At 46.5% G+C, this 16,166-nt stretch overlaps 1 protein-coding gene across 1 annotated transcript in view; it reads right to left on the bottom strand.

Moving 5' to 3' along the window:
- LOC127584243 (calsenilin-like) overlaps window positions 1–16,166 on the bottom strand; it is an 88,987-nt gene that overhangs the window by 49,202 nt on the left and 23,619 nt on the right. The gene's annotated exons all lie outside the window — the stretch shown is intronic.

The following is a 16,166-nucleotide window of genomic DNA, read 5'->3' as shown; positions in this document are numbered from 1 at the left end:
TATTTCCTTTATATTATCCAATTTGGGATGTATCTGCCCGAGAGTGTTTGATGGTATAGTGTAGAGGGAGCTCTACACCCTGTCTAAACCATGTTGTCCGAGCCCTGGGAGCAGGTGATGGGACAGTATAGATGGAGCTCTACTCTACAGATCCTGCCCTGCGAGTGTTTGATGGGAAAGGGAGAGGGAGCTTTACTCAATACCCAGCATGTGTTATCTCTGCCTTCAGAGTGTGTGACAGGACAGTGTAGAAGGAACTTTACTCTGTATCTGACCCACACTGTCTTGCCTTGGGACTGTTTGATAGAACAGTGCAGACAGAGTTTCACTCTGCATCCACCCTGTGCTCTTCTGATCTCGGAGTTTGTGATGGTACAGTGTAAAGGGAGCTTTACTCTGAATCTTACTCCTGCAGCCCCTGATCCTGGGAGCGTTTGATTGGATAGTGTGGAGGGAGCTTTACTCTGTACCTAATCCATGCTATCCTTGCCCTGGTAATCTTTGATGGGACAGTGCAGAGGGAGTTATACTGTGTCTATCCTACACTGTCATGCTCTGGGAATGTATGATGGAACAGTGGAGAGGGAGCTTTACTCTGTATCTAACCCCTGCGCCTCAGAGTATGTGTGGAGGGAGCTTTACTCTGTATCTAACCCCTGCGCCTCAGAGTATGTGTGGAGGGAGCTTTACTCTGTATCTAACCCCTGCGCCTCAGAGTATGTGTGGAGGGAGCTTTACTCTGTATCTAACCCCTGCGCCTCAGAGTATGTGTGGAGGGAGCTTTACTCTGTATCTAACCCCTGCGCCTCAGAGTATGTGTGGAGGGAGCTTTACTCTGTATCTAACCCCTGCGCCTCAGAGTATGTGTGGAGGGAGCTTTACTCTGTATCTAACCCCTGCACCTCAGGGTATGTGTGGAGGGAGCTTTACTCTGTATCTAACCCTTACCCCTGGGAGTATGTCTGGAGGGAGCTTTACTCTTGTATCTAACCCTTACTATAAGACCATAAGACATAGGAGCAGAATTAGGCCATTCAGCCCATCGAGTCTGCTCCGCCATTCAGTCATGGCTGATTTACTTTTCCTTCTCAACCCCATTCTCCTGCCTCCTCCCCGTAACCTTTGACGCCCTTACTAATCAAGAACCTATCAACCTCCGCTTTAAATACACCCAATGACTTGGCCTCCACAGCCATCCGTGGCAATCAATTCCACAGATTCACCACCCTCTGGCTAAAGAAATTCCTCCTCATCTCTGTTCTAAAGGAACATCATTCTATTCTGAGGCTGTGCCCTCTGGTCCTGGACTCTCCCACTACTGGAAACATCCTCTCCACATCCATTCTATCCAGGCCTTTCAGTATCGGGTAGGTTTCAATGAAATTCCCCCCTCATCCTTCTAAGCACAGGCCCAGAGCCATGAAACACTCCTCATATGTTAACCCTTTCATCCCTGGGATCATTCTCATAAACCTCCTCTGGACCCTCTCCAACACCAGCACATCCTTCCTTAGATATGGGGCCCAAAACTGCTCACCATACCCAAATGTGGTCTGACTAACACCTTATGAAGCCTCAGCATTACATGCTTGCTCTTATCCCTCGGAGTATGTGTGGAGGGAGTTTTAATCTGTATCTAACCCCTATACCTGCCACTTGATGGGGTTTTACCCTGACTTTTATCAGAAGTTCAGTTCAAAATATTCCCTGAAGTTTTGCAATGATTATCCTGAAGGAGATGAAACCAAGGATTATGCCCACCTGTGGTGTGGGGCAGAGTCTGCTGTGTATCAAGTCATTGATCTAGAATTGACCAATGGGACCTTTCCGATGAAGCATTCCCTCTATCCAGTTCACGTTAGTAGGGAGTGTGGGAACTTTCATATGTAACGGAAGATTGTAAGATAAATGACTGCAAATAGAGTTTGGTCCACTCTGTAAGTGAGAGCCAGGCACATTATGGTTAAGTAGCTGTGTTCTCCACCAAAGGATTCAACACTGCTTCAAAAAGTGAATGGAGTCCTTGTGCTCAGGGTAGGAACCTCCCTCAGCAGACTGGTACAGAATGTGCTCACACACACCAGATGTGTGGACCTCAGTTCCCATTAAGTGTGGTCAATATTTACCTACCTTGACTAATGCAGAATCAGAGTACGCTAAAACCTCCTATTGATCCAGCAATGTTTAATATTTTAGAATAAAGGCCTGAGTCAATGCAATGGTCATAATGAGTTTGTAAAACTTTAAAAGGCCATTATTGGAACAGTGCTGAGTGCAGGGATATTACGATGGAATTGACCTTGGGTGCTCTGGGCTGTGATTTAATAAATGTTCAGATTTATAGCTTTTTAACTGTTCATTTCTATAAATTGTTAGATTTGAATTTGGATCTATTGTGAATCTCCATGGATTATCATTAATAGCAAAGGGAAAATGCTGGGATCATTTTACGGAAGTGGTAACAGGGTACTTGGAAAATAATAATAGGATTGGGCAGAGTCAACATACGAAAGGGAAATCATGTTTGACAAACCTGACGTAGCTGGCAGAATGGATAAGGGTGAAACAGCTGATGTGGTGTTTCCGGACATTCAGAAGGCCTTCGATAAGATGCCACACGAGAGGTTATTAGACAAAATTAGTATACATGCTGTATTGGTACAACATTTCGGCATGGATTGGTTAATGGACAGAAAACAGAATAAATGGGTCATTATCATGTTGGGAGGTTGGAAGCAGTGGGTACCACAGGGAACAGTCCCACAGCCCCTGTTGCTCACAATCTACTTCATTGATATACAAGAGAGGATCAATACCAATACATCAAAGTTCACATTTAATACAAATGGGATATAAGGAGGATGCAGAGAGGCTTCAGGGGAATATAGACAGGCTAAGTGACTGGGCAAAGACCTGGCAGATGGAATGCAATGTGGAAAGACGTGAGGTCATCCACTTTGGTAAACAAATAGAACAAAAGCATATGTTTTGAATGGTGAGAGACAGAACGGTGTTGTTGTTGGGAGGGACCTGGCTGCCCTTGTACAGGAACCACAGTAGGTTCACCTGAGGTTCAACGGGCAACTAGGAAGGCAAATGGTAAGTGGGACTTTATTGTAAAGGGATTTGAGTACAAGAGTAGAGACATTGAAAACAATTACATCAGGCCCTGGTGAGACCACATCTGGAATAGACTGGTACCTGGCTCAGCGCTCAGAATGCATTCCCGGGAACAACAGTATCAATGGAATCAGTGCTAAAGGGGCCATTGCAGCACAGCACCCACTCTGCCCAGGAACCTCTGTCCTCTTGCTCTGTTAAGGTAACAAGGTCAATTGTGGTCTTTCCAACTGGCCCCCGATAATAATTTTATACAATCCAATTAAATCTCTTTTCCAAAGAAAACCCCAGCCAGTCCGATCTTTCTTCAAAGCTACAATTTCCCAGTCCCAGGAACCTCCTCGTAAATCTCCCCTGCACCCTGCCCAGTGCAATCAAACCTCTCCTGCAATGCTGTGACCAAAACTCCACGCAGTGTTCAAGCTCTGGCCGAACGCGTGTTGTATGCTGTATAACCTCGCTGTTCTTGTATTCTGATTCCAATAACGCCAAGGATTCCATCTGGATTTTTAACCTCTTTATTGAGCTGTCTTGCTACCTTTAAGTATCTGTGGGCAAAGGCCCTTCTGTTCTTTCACATCACTCAATATCCTTCCTTTTATTTTACACTGCCTCACTTCGTCACGCCTCCCCAACTACATTGTCTCACACTTCTCTGGATTAAACTGCATTTGCCACTTCACTGTCCAACTGACCAGACCATCTATATCTTGCTGCGGTATAAAGTGCTCCTCTTCTCTGTCACCTTCATGGACAATGTTTCATCTACAAACTCCTCTGTCTTTGGAAAAGGGGACGATACTGGAGTATCTAGATGGTCCTGGGTAGAACATGAAAAGCCCAACGTCTGGGTCCCCAGAGCTGCCCAACGTTCAAGGTTATGGAGGCTTATGGAGCCGTGGCCTAATGGACTTGTTGGTCAAACAATATCGCCATCAGAGGTGGGCCACAACACCCCCGTGACTTCCTATTGCCTCAAGAACATACAAGAACATAAGAAAACAGGAGGAATAGGCCACTCAGCTCCTCAAACCTGCCCCACCATTCAGTACGATCTTGGCTGACCTACGCTGGCCTCAACTCCTCTTCTGTGCCAGTTCCCCCAATACTCGATTCCTCGATCTTTCAAATATTTATCTATTCCCACCTTAAATATATCCAATGATCCAGCCTCCACCCTTCCAGGAATTCCAGGGATTCACTACCCTCTGAGAGAAGAAATTTCTAGCACTTTAATTTTAAATGACTGCCCCCTTATTTTGCAATTATGTCCCCTTATTTGTGACTCTCCCACTAGTGAACACATCTAAACATCTACCTTATCTAACCCCTTACGATCTTATGTGTTTGGATAAGGTCACCCGTCATTTTTCTAAACTCCAAGGAATACAAACCCAAACTGTCCAGTGTCTGCTGATAGGACGACCTTCTCATCCCAGAATAATTGCTGCTCTTTACAGCGTTAATTGGTGCAACGGAACAAAGTAGATAGTTTACAAGCTTTACTGTCCTGAAGTATTTTACAGCCAAGAGGTGCTTTAGAAGAAAAATCACTGTTGGGATAACTTGAGTACAGAGAAGCTCCCAAATACACCAAGCTGACCTGAACTTTGTTTAGTGTTGTTGGTTGAGGGAAAATTATTTAAACAGAGAGCTCCCCCGCCCTTCCTCAGACGAGTTGTTGGACATTTTACAACAGCCAGTGACAGTGAGCAAGTTTGATGGGGGATCTGTAAAGACTGTGAATTATTGCGGTTTGCTCCCTCTCTCCTGCAACTTTTGGTGCAGGTGCTGCTGCCGTGTAGCCACGTGCAGCAACGAATCACTGTAACGCGAAGGCACTAGGGCTGCAGCTGATCTTCCCGTACGTGAATTGCGGAAGCACGGAATAGTATAAGGACATTTGACCCATCAAATCCATGCTGGCTCTTTGATGAGATATCTGATTGGCCTCCCATTCCTTTGTTCTTTCCCTGAAACTCTACAAGTCCTTTTCACTCAAGGCACAGTCAAACTCCCATTTAAGATCAGATTTCTTTATTAGTCACGCGTACATCGAAACACACAGTGAAATGCATCTTTGCGTAGAATGTTCTGGGGGCAGCCCGCAAGTGTCGCCACACTTCCAGCGCCAACATAACACGCCCACAACTTCCTAACCCGCACGTCTTTGGAATGTGGGAGGAAACCGGAGTACCCGGAGGAAACCCACGCAGACACACGGGGAGAACGTACAAACTCCTTACAGATAGCGGCCAGAATGGAACCCGGGTCGCTGGCGCTGTTGAAAGTTCTGCTTCAATTATGCTTATAGGCAGTGAGTTCCACATAGCTGTACAGCACGGAAAAAGGCCCTTCGGCCCATACTTGTCCGTGCCGACCAAGATGTACATTCATGCTAATCCCACTTCCGAGCACCTGGCCCCCATCCCTCTAAATTCTTGCCATCCGTATACCTGTCCACATACTTCTTAAACGTACCTAATGTACCTGCCTCAACCATTTCCTCTGGCAGCTGGTTCCATATATCAACCTCCCACTGTGTAAAAAAGTTGCCCCTCAGGTTTTTATTAAACCTTTCACCTCTAACCTTAAAACTATGTCCTCTAGATTTCGATTCCCCAACCCTGGAAAAAAGACCGCTCACCTTATCTCTGCCACTCATGATTTTATTCACCTCTGTGAGATCACCCCTCAGTCTCCTCTGCTCCAAGGAATAAAGGCCCAGCCTGTCCAACCTCTCCCTATAACTCGGTCCCACATAATCATTCTCCCACTGTGAGAGTTTTCCCTCATATGCCCTATTATCTTTGCCATTCACTTTAAATTTGTGCCCCCCTGTTCAAGCAACCCACTCAGGGGAACAACCTCTATTAGTTAAGATCTTGTTCATTCCTATCAAATCTCCTCCTGACCATCTTTGCTCTAAAGAATGTAGTTCCAAAAGCTTGGAGAATCCCTTGATTTTAATGGCAAACCTAAAAGCTCCCCTGATACACAGACTACACTTTCAGAGAGCTGGAACTACCTGACAGCAAGTTGTGTAGGAGAGCTCCATAACTTTACAGACTCCACCTGCACCAACTCAGATTCATGAAGCGATGACACTGTTCATGGCCAGAATGAAGATGTCTGAGTAGTTCTCGCATCCATTGCCTGGGATCTACACTTGCTGTAAGTGGCTGGGATTCATGTCAAGAGCATTACTTGTGTTTATCTATTATCCTCCACACATTGCACCTTGCTACAGATACACTCAATTTTTAATCAGGAAACATTTCCTGAATTAGTAATGGAGATTCCCTGTAAATAGACTCTGCGGACTGTCTGCTGTGGTATACTGTTTAAATAAACTCTGCAGACCAACCAGACTTTGCTGTAAAATATGTTATGGTAAGTGCTGATTTCAATGCCTTGCTGAGACAATGGTGTCAGTAGACTTGGAAAAAAAGCTATTTTGCTTAAGATCTCTCCTCATGAATTATATCTGGACACCGTGCCAAAGGATAGTGTTCACAAATGGCATCCTTTTGTTATTTAATAATAGATTCAAGCTCAACTTACTGTTCTTTTCAGAGAGTCAATTGAAAGCACAGTCATTGCCTCAGACAGCAGAGGAACAGACTCTTTGGTCCACAACATCCACGCTAATCATTCCCCACAACTATACTAATCTCACTTACCTGCATTAGGTCTACACCTTTGTGATGCAAGTGCTTGTCTGGATGCTTCTTAAATGTTGCAGGAGTAACTGTTCCCACTGCTCCCTCAGACAGCGTGATAAAGTTCCTTAAACATAATGCCCTCTTGTCTTAGAAACCCCTACCTTGCGAAAAAGATTCTTGCTATGTACCTTATCTACTTTCTCATAGGATCAGGCAAGAAAGCAACAGTTCATCATTGTAAGTAACTAGGGACTGCAAGTGCTGGAAGCTGGAGCAAAAAACGATCTGCTGGAGGAACTCAAGTGGGTTGAGCAGCATCCGTGGGAGGAGAGGAATTGTCGACTCCCCTCAAACCACCCTCTAAACGTTCTACCTCAGTCCTGATACAGGGTTTTGACCCAAAGCATTGACAATTCCTTTCCTTCCGCAGATGCTGCTCGACCTGCTGAGTTCCTCCAGCAGATTGTTCGTTGCAAGTGACTCTAGCCCTGCTATAAGGATTGGAGCAGTGAGCTATGATTGTGGAGGCCTCTTCATTTCCAGCAGATCAATGATATGAGTGAGACCTAGGATGACGGAGAGTGGTATTTGGGGAAGAGCCCAGCTTCCAGGTGAAGTGTTAAACTGAGGCCTTATCTGCTAGCTCAGGTGGACATGGAAGATCCCAAGGCAGAACGTAAGAAGTAGAAGCAGGAATTGGCTATTCTGCCCCCTTGTACCTGCTCCACCATTCAAGGCTCTAGATCAACAGTCTGGATGAGCAATTGAATCGCATGGGCATAGAGGGCCATGGACCAAGTGCTGGGAGATGGGGTTAATACAGAAGGGTGCCCACTGGTCAGAATGGACAAGTTGGGTGGAATGGCCTGTTTCCAGCTGGTATGATTCTATGATTTTAATGCTGATCTTTCCTGCACTAACACCTTATGCCTTGATTCCCTTAATATCCAAATACTGAGTCACGGAGATACAGCGGGGGAACAGGCCCTTTGGCCCACCAGGTCCGTGCTGACCATCAAGCACCCACTTTTATACTAATCCTACCCTAACCCAATTTGTTCTCCCCACGTTCCCACCAACTCCTCCCAGACGCTACCCCTCACCTCCACACTAAGGGAAAGTCACAGTGTCCAACTAACCTGCCGACCCACACGTCTTTGGGATGTGAGAGGAAACCAGAGGAGACCCGCCGGTCACAGGGAGTACGTGCAAACTTCACCCGAGGTCAGGATTGAGCCCCGTGAGCTGGGGCTGCAAGGTTGCAGCACTACTACTGGTCATTACCTCCCTGCTGTTTGTGGGATCTTGCTGTGCAGAAACCAGCTACTGAGCTCACAAAAGTGATGGTGCTGGAAGTTGGAGATGTTAGAAGATCGGCTTCAGATTCAGATTGACGAGGTGGGGGACGAAGACACATTGAGCAAAGGTACTTAACTCTAGGGAACGAGGACCTGTAGTCTACCTGAAGAGTAAAACAAGATGGACTGGATGCACGGCCCCTTATCCTGACATTCCCATGGGCAGCATTGTTCCTATTTTCACCACTATTCCAAGCTTTGCTAACATCGGAAGATTTACAACCCAATGTTGCAGACCATGAGCGGCTCAGTAATATTACCCTAGCTGTCAAGTACAATTAGAATACCTCCATCCACATTTTCTCTTGTACTTTTTCCACAAAGATGCATTTTCTGCTTGTTAATGAGGAAATTATCGTGTAACCTGAGCATTGTTTGGCTACTTCGTCTTGACGATATGGTCTGGGAGAAGTTTATTTAATTGAATAATATTGACCTTGTGATTTAATTGCAGCTTACGATGGCTAAGAATGTTATTTCAAGCTGTAATTGACTATGTAATTGCTTCCTTTGATAGACTACACCTGAGTTAATTATTGAAGAGAAGCAGCATCCCATATTGTCTGAGTTGGCAGTTTGCAGAAACACAGTGTACTGCAAAAGCATCTGGATGCTGATGGAGGCCATTGCATGGACTGGTTCAACCAAGAACTGGGAGTTTAGTGGGCAGCTTCACAAGGTGCAGTGTCTTGGTTGAATGTGATATACAATGTCTTTTAACGTAGTAACTATAGTTAGACCTAGACTGTTGCTTCGCTGGTTTCTATGGTTTACTTCAGGAAATAGGAGCAGGAGTAGGCCACTCGGTCTCTCAAACCTCTCCTCCTATTCAATACGATCATGGCTGATCTGCCCCATCCCTCATCTCCTCTTCTGTGCCAGTTCCCCATGGCCCTCAGTTCCCTGATCGTTCAAAAGTGTATCAACTTCCCCTAAGTACCCCCAGTGATCCAGCCTCCACAACCCTCTGGGGCAGAGGATGCCAGAGACTAACTAACCTTCTGCAAGCTTGACCATTGAGCTAAGCTTGCAGAAGGTTAGTTAGTCTCTGGAGTCCTCTGATAACCATTATACCATTGAGTTGGTGAAGTTTACTTTAGGTCAACATTAACCAATTGGTCTTGAACATCGGTCAGTGAGTTACAATTTTTGCTGTTGGTTAATGGATGACCTCCTTTTATCTTGAGTCCCTGACTTCTGAAATGACATTTTTTGTTTGGCTATTGGTCTGGGAGGGCGAGGTCGCCCCAAGACCACTTTCCGAGTGGATGTAATGGCGGGGAAATGTACAAAGACTTGTGGGGTGTGGGGTGGGGAAGATGGATCTCTGTGGGGACAATGAACAGGAAAGCCACTTAACACTAACCTTTGGAGGCAGCTTGTTAGAAAACATTATGTTGGGGTCAGTTACACACAGCAACACACCAAAGCAGAGATTCAGAAAAAGACAAGAAATGGGGAAGGGTATTTAAACTTGTGGAACCAAATATCAATCCAAAATAACCCCTCAGAAACAGAAGAGTAGGTGTTCGAAACCTGATTCACCTTTTATAATTGTGAGATGCATTGCACAGAACTATGAGGAAAGAATTAAGAGTGTGGGTCTATATTAAGGTAACATTGGATTCAAGTTATAAAAAGAGATTCTGATGAAAGCTCTTTGATCCCGGTGAGTGTTTCTAGAATTTCTTTTATTATTGTATATAAACAGACATCGGTATCACCTGGACGATATTAGTCAACTTATCAGAGGTATTCCCTTTGTCCTACCCATTTCTCCCCCGATCTTTCTGCGATTTCATACATAGGAACATAAGGAGCAAGAGTGGGCCATCTGGCCTGTCGAGCCTGCTCCGCCATTCAATAAGGTCATGGCTGATCTGGCCGGGGACTCAGATCCACCTACCTGCCTTTTCCCCATAACCCTTAATTCCCTAACTACCAAAAATCTTTCTAACTGCATCTTAAATATATTTAACGAGGTAGCCTCCACTGCTTCCCTGGGCAGGGAATTCCACAGATTCACTACTCTCTGGGAAAAGCAGTTCCTCCTCATCTCCGTCCTAAATCTGCTTCCCTGAATCTTGAGGCTATGTCCCCTAGTTCTAGTCTCACCTACCAGTGGAAACAACTTTCCTGCCTCTCTCTTATCTCTCCCTTTCATAATTTTATATGTTTCTATAACATCCCCTCTCATTCTTCTGAATTCCAGCGAGTATAGTCCCAGGTGACTCAATTTCAAACTAACTTGTTTTCTCATTTTCAAATCCTTTCAACCTGAAAGGTTAACTCTGTTTCTCTCCCCACAGATGCTGCCTGACCTACTGAGTGTTTCCGGCATTTTCTGTCTTGATTCCAGATTTCCAGCATCTGCAGTTTTTTTTTTGTTGTCAATTGGATTCAACCTGCCTGAGGCAGAAACACACCTGTGGCCCAGTTACAAACTATTACCAAACCCTGTGGAAAATCCTCACCAGATCCTGGGTTCCAGTGATCAGATAGATATTGGGTTGATTATCCAGGTAACTACAGGCTGTGTGAGCCTTATCTTGGTTAGCGAAATTACTGGAGAAAGTTCTAAGGGAGAGTATTTATGTATGTTTGTTAAGGTGCGTGCTTATCAGGAATAGTCAGCAAGGCTTTGTAGGGGGGAGGTCATGACTCACTAATTTGATTCAGTTTTTCAGGGAAGTAATTGAGAGGATTGATGAAGACAGGGTGGTAGACCTTGTCTCTTTGGACTTGAGTCGGGCTCTTGACAAGCTCTTACATAGTAGGCATGGAATTCAAGGGGAGCTGGCTAATTGGATCCAAAATTGGCTTGGTGAAAGGAGGCGGAGGGTAGTGATAAAAGGATGTTTCTCTGATTGGAAGTCCATGACCAGTGGTGTGCCACAGGGATCGGTGCTGGGATCTTTGCTGTTTGTGATATATATTAATGACTTGGATGTGAACACAGAAGATACGATGGATAAGTTTGTGGATGGCGGGAACGTTGGTGGAGTTGTGGACAGGGAGGAAAGTTGTCCAAGGCTACAGCAGTATTTAGATCAGATACAGTCTCTTGCTATAACTCAAGTCTTCCAATCCAGGTAACATCCATGAAAAGTTGGACGGAGCGTTGTCAGATGGAATTTAATTCCACCAAGTGTATGGTGATGTATTTTAGGAAATCAAGCAGGGGTAGGGTAGGGTAGGGTAGGGCTTATATAGGAAATGACAGGGCACTACGGAATGAGGAGCTGTTCAAGTCCATAGTTCCCTTAAAGCGGCAACACAAGTAGATAGGGTGGTGAAGAAGGCATATGGTATGCTTGCCTACATAGATCGGTTCACAGAATATAAAATTTGGGAAGTTATGTTGCAACTTTCATAAAACACTGGTTAGATTGCACTAGGAGTACTGTGTGCACTTCTGGTCACCACACTACAGGAAGGATGTGGTTGCACTGGAGAGGGTGCAGAGGAGATTCTCCAGGATGTTACCTGGATTGGAGGACTTTAGTTATAGGGAGGGATTGTATAGGCTGGTTTTGTTCTCTTTTGGAGTGAAGGAGGCTGAGGAGTGACCAGATGGAGGTATATAAAATTAAGAGGGGCATAGATAGGGCAGAAAGTCAGAATCTTTTTCCAATGGTGGTCCATAGGTTTACGGTGGGAGGAGGAAGTTTTAGAGGGATATTTTTTTAGACACAAAGTGGTGAGTGCCTGGAATGCGCTGTTAGGGGTGATAGAAGAGGCATTTTAGAGGCTCTTAGATAAGTACATGAATATGCAGAGAATGGAGGGATATAGACCATGTGCAGGCAGAAGGGATTCACGTAATTAGGCATCATCAGCTTAATTAGTTCGGCATAGCATTGTGGGCCGAAGGGCCTGTTCTTGTGCTGTACTGTTCTATGTTCTACGTATCCCCTCCCCACATGCAAACTCTCAGTCCCTTCGACCACTGCAGAAGACATAGGAGGTTGCAAGTGTCTTTCTTCCTGAGTGTGGTCTCCGGCTGTTGGCATTGCAGGGGTAGGGGCCTGGAACCAAGGAAGAAGATGTGAAGAACCATTTCCAGAGATAGCTGGTGCTACAGAGTGTAATCCTTACTTAATTAGCAATCGTAGCAATCATTGAAAGCCAGAAAGTGGAAGTTATCAGCTAATTGTATCACTGGTTTAGTGCACAGAATTAATGGCTCTTTTATATTCACTTAGGAGGTCAGGTCAATAATCTCCTTCCTGCATTGTGTCCAGGTCAGCAGTATGTTACTCAAGGTTTGGTGCTGATTGGTGCATCCTGAGTTGCTGCCTTCCTACAGCCCTCCCTGTATTATTCAAACCACCCCTGCCCCACTCCAGCCATACCTGCCTTCTGGTGCCTCTCTACAGAAAACGTTGCTCTGCCCCTCCTTGAATAGCTGGCAGGTGACAAATGCCACACCACCAGACTGGCACGCCACCCCTTACACGTTGAGTTCCATTGCGATTTCTCGGTCTCCGATGTACAAAGCGTCGGTTGCGTGCCAGGAGTCGTATCAGTGACAGTATTGCTGGTGGGACAGTTGGCTTCGGTTCTCAAACAGAGGTGATCCAGTCTCTGCAGAGGTGCCTGCAGTGTTCGCATTTGATGAGCAGAAGCTCCCTGGATTTCTGTGGCACCATCATAGATCATGGAGAGTGAACTCCCAGCTAGGCTTTGGCCGCTCCTATTGATCAGAGCAATTTCTGAGCTGTTTGGCATTATTTCTTTACGGCTGGGAATGTCAGGCTTGTGGATCACTCAAACTACCAGTGTTATTAAGTAGAACGTTGTGATTGTGAAGCGAGAAACAAACTGCGGGTCCAGCAGCATCTGTGAGGGGAAAATGGACAGTCGACGATTCGGATCGAGGCCCTTCACTTGGTGTCCCCTGCAATCCAGGTGAAGGGTCTTGACTTGAAACGCCAACTGTCCATTTCCCTCCATAGGTGCTGTCTGACCCGTTGAGTCCGTCCAGCGCTTTGTGTGTTGTCCCTGTGCTGTACTGTTCTATGGTCTATGAACCCAGGTCTCTGGCGCTGTGAGGCAGCAGCTTTACTGGCTGTGCCATTGAATTCCAGTATCTTCCCATCTCACCATGTGGGCAATCTGTCACAGTGATGCCCTGGATTTACCTTGCAGGGAGCAGCTCATGGTCCATTCTCCAGCTTACTTGAACCTCTCAAACTGCTGTGTCAGTTCTCCTGCCTCTTCACTGTGGCCTGACTCATCACCTCCGTTCTATTCCTCCCGGAGCTGAAATTTCACTCGGTGCTATTTTTATCCCAAGTTGCACGATTCCACAGCTGTGATGTTTAGTTATTGATCCATGAGCCAATGTAACTCCAATGATTCCTCTGGAACTGCTGGGATTGGTTTTAGCTTCTCTCATCTTCAGGAACTACAACAAGAGGCATTTAGACAGGCCCAGGAATCGGCTGGGAATGGAGGGGTACAGAGACACAAGAGACCGCAGACGCTGGAATCTGGAGCAACACATAAGGTGCTGGAGGAGCTCAGTGGGTCAGGCAGCATCTGTGGAGGGAGATAGACAGTCGACGTTTCGGGTCGAGACCCTTCATCAGGACTGGAAAGGAAGAGGGGAGAGAACCGGTATAACGAGGTGGGGGGGGGGAAGGGGTGGAGCAAGAGCCGGCAGGTGATGGGTGGATCCAGGTGAGGGGAGGGGGTGATAGGCAGATGAGGGCAGGAATGGTGTCAGAAGCTGGGAGGTGATAGGTAGAAGTGACAAAGGGCTGAAGACGATGGAATCTGATAGGAGAGGAAGGCGGAGCCTGGAATAGAGGGAGGGAGGTGGGGAGGGGAACCGGTGGGAGGAGCGTGTGGGTGACGGACAGGTGGAGAGGGAGAGAGTGAGGGAGGGAGAACAGAAGGGGTGATGGGGGGCCAGTAGGACCATGGGGAGAGCGAAAATAGGGGAAAAGGGGCAGAGGGGGAGGGGATATCGGAAGTTTGAGAATTGGATGTTGGTGCCGTCAGGTCGAGACTGCCCAGGTGGAATATGAAGTGTGGTTCCTCTAATTATGGTTTAGCCGTGACCCAGCAGTGGAGGAGGCCATGGACGGACATGTCGGTGTGGGAATGGGAAATGGAGTTGAAATGGCTGGCCACCTATATCCCGGAGGGATACAGACCATGTGCAGGCAGATAGGGTTAGTTTGGATTGGTGCTGTGGTCAGCACAGACGCAGTGGGCCGAAGGGCCTGTTCCTGTGCTAATGTTCTAAGAAAAGTCCTCTGTCCTTCAACTGTGACCACGTGCAGCATGTCAGGTAACCACAGAGTTAGGCTGGGCAGCGATGCTTCTGTGGTTGAACTGCCAGGTATTACTCAGTGTTGAGACTTGTATACAAACAACTCCATTTAACACTTATGACCAGAACACAGGTTTCTACTTGGAAGTGTTTCTATTTGGAACTCAGGAGTCTGGGGTTTGAGGATGAGTGGGCTTGGCTAGGAATAACACACTAGTAGAGCTGTGGGAAACAAAGAGAGGGAAAGAGAGAGAGAGAGAGAGAGCGAGAGAGCGAGAGAGAGAGAGAGAGAGAGAGAGAGAGAGAGACCCCCTGTATGCAGGACCACCCTCCTGACATGGATCTTACTGAAACTGTCCTGCTCACTATCAAATGCTCTTCATACATTAAGCCTTTTATTCCCTGGATCATTCTTGTGAACCTCCTCTGGACTGTCTCCAGGGCCAGCACATCCTTCCTTAGATATGGGGCTTAAAATTGCTCAGTATTCCAAATTCACCCCTCCTCACCTGGATCCACCTATCGCTTGCCAGCTCTTGCTCCACCCCTTCCCCTCACCTCTTTATACCAGCTATCTTCCTCATATCTTCCAGTCCAGATGAAGGGTCTCGAACCGAAACATCGACTGTCCATTTCCATCCATAGACGCTGCCTGACCCGCTGAGTTCCTCCAGCATCTTGTGTGTTGCTGCATTTAAATTCACCAAGTTCACTGGAAAATTTGTTATACTGCTTAGAAACATCTATAAAAAGGTGAATTGGAAGTGTGTTAGGGTTTTAATTGGAGTAACATCCAAACGTCTGGAAAATCTGGTAGCGCAACACCACCAAAGTCCTGAGAGTGCCCAATTATCAGAGTTTTACTGTATATGTGATGCTATAATGATCCCTTCTAGCATTGGTTCTACTTGCTCCTGGGAGCACATCCTGAGCACTAGGCAAGGTAGGAGTGTGTGCAAAGTGTCAATGTTTGAAGTCTCAATTACTGCGCCAACTGACCCAGACAGGGCTCTGCCAATGGGCTGGCAGGCTCAGCAGCTCCATCTGGTGGTGTATTCATGCACCACAGTGCAGTGGAATCTCGGGGAGGGGGGTGGAATCAGCTGCTTACTGGCTCCAACTGATGGCAGGAGGTGCTGGGGGAGCTCAGCGGGTCGAGCAGCGTCTGTAGGGGGAAGGGAATTATCAATATCTTGGGACGAGACCCTGCATCAGGACTGCATCGAGTCCATGCAGGGTTTCAGAATCAGAATCAGGTGTATTATCACTGACATACGTTGCGAAATTTGTTGTTTCGGGGTTGGACCTTTTCCCCCACAGATGCTGCCGGACCCACTGAGTTCCTCCAGCAGATTTATCTTTTTGCTCCGGATTCCAACATCTCCTGTGGGCAACAGCCATCTCCGACTGATGGCTGTACCTGTATAAGAGAACACTAGGCACCCTACTTAAATGATGATGTTATTAAAACTGCAGACCCTGCGATATCAAGCTTACAGCCATGCAGTCATACACTGCAGAAACAGGCCCTTCGGCCCACCACATCCATGCTGACCATCGTATCCATCTACAATAATCCCATTTACCAGCACTTGGTCTGTAGCCTTCTCTGCCTTGGTGATTCAAGTGCTCGTCCAGATACTTCTCCAATGTTGTGGGAGTCTCTGCCTCCATCAGGCAGTGTGTTCCAGATTGCAGCCCCTCTCTGTGTGACAAGGTTTTTCCTCAGAGCCCCTCTCA

Source organism: Pristis pectinata, chromosome 29, assembly GCF_009764475.1.
Source record: "Pristis pectinata isolate sPriPec2 chromosome 29, sPriPec2.1.pri, whole genome shotgun sequence".
Taxonomy (NCBI): Eukaryota; Metazoa; Chordata; class Chondrichthyes; order Rhinopristiformes; family Pristidae; genus Pristis; species Pristis pectinata.
Note: the sequence above shows the minus strand (reverse complement) of the source record. Positions and strands in the feature narration are given on the sequence as shown.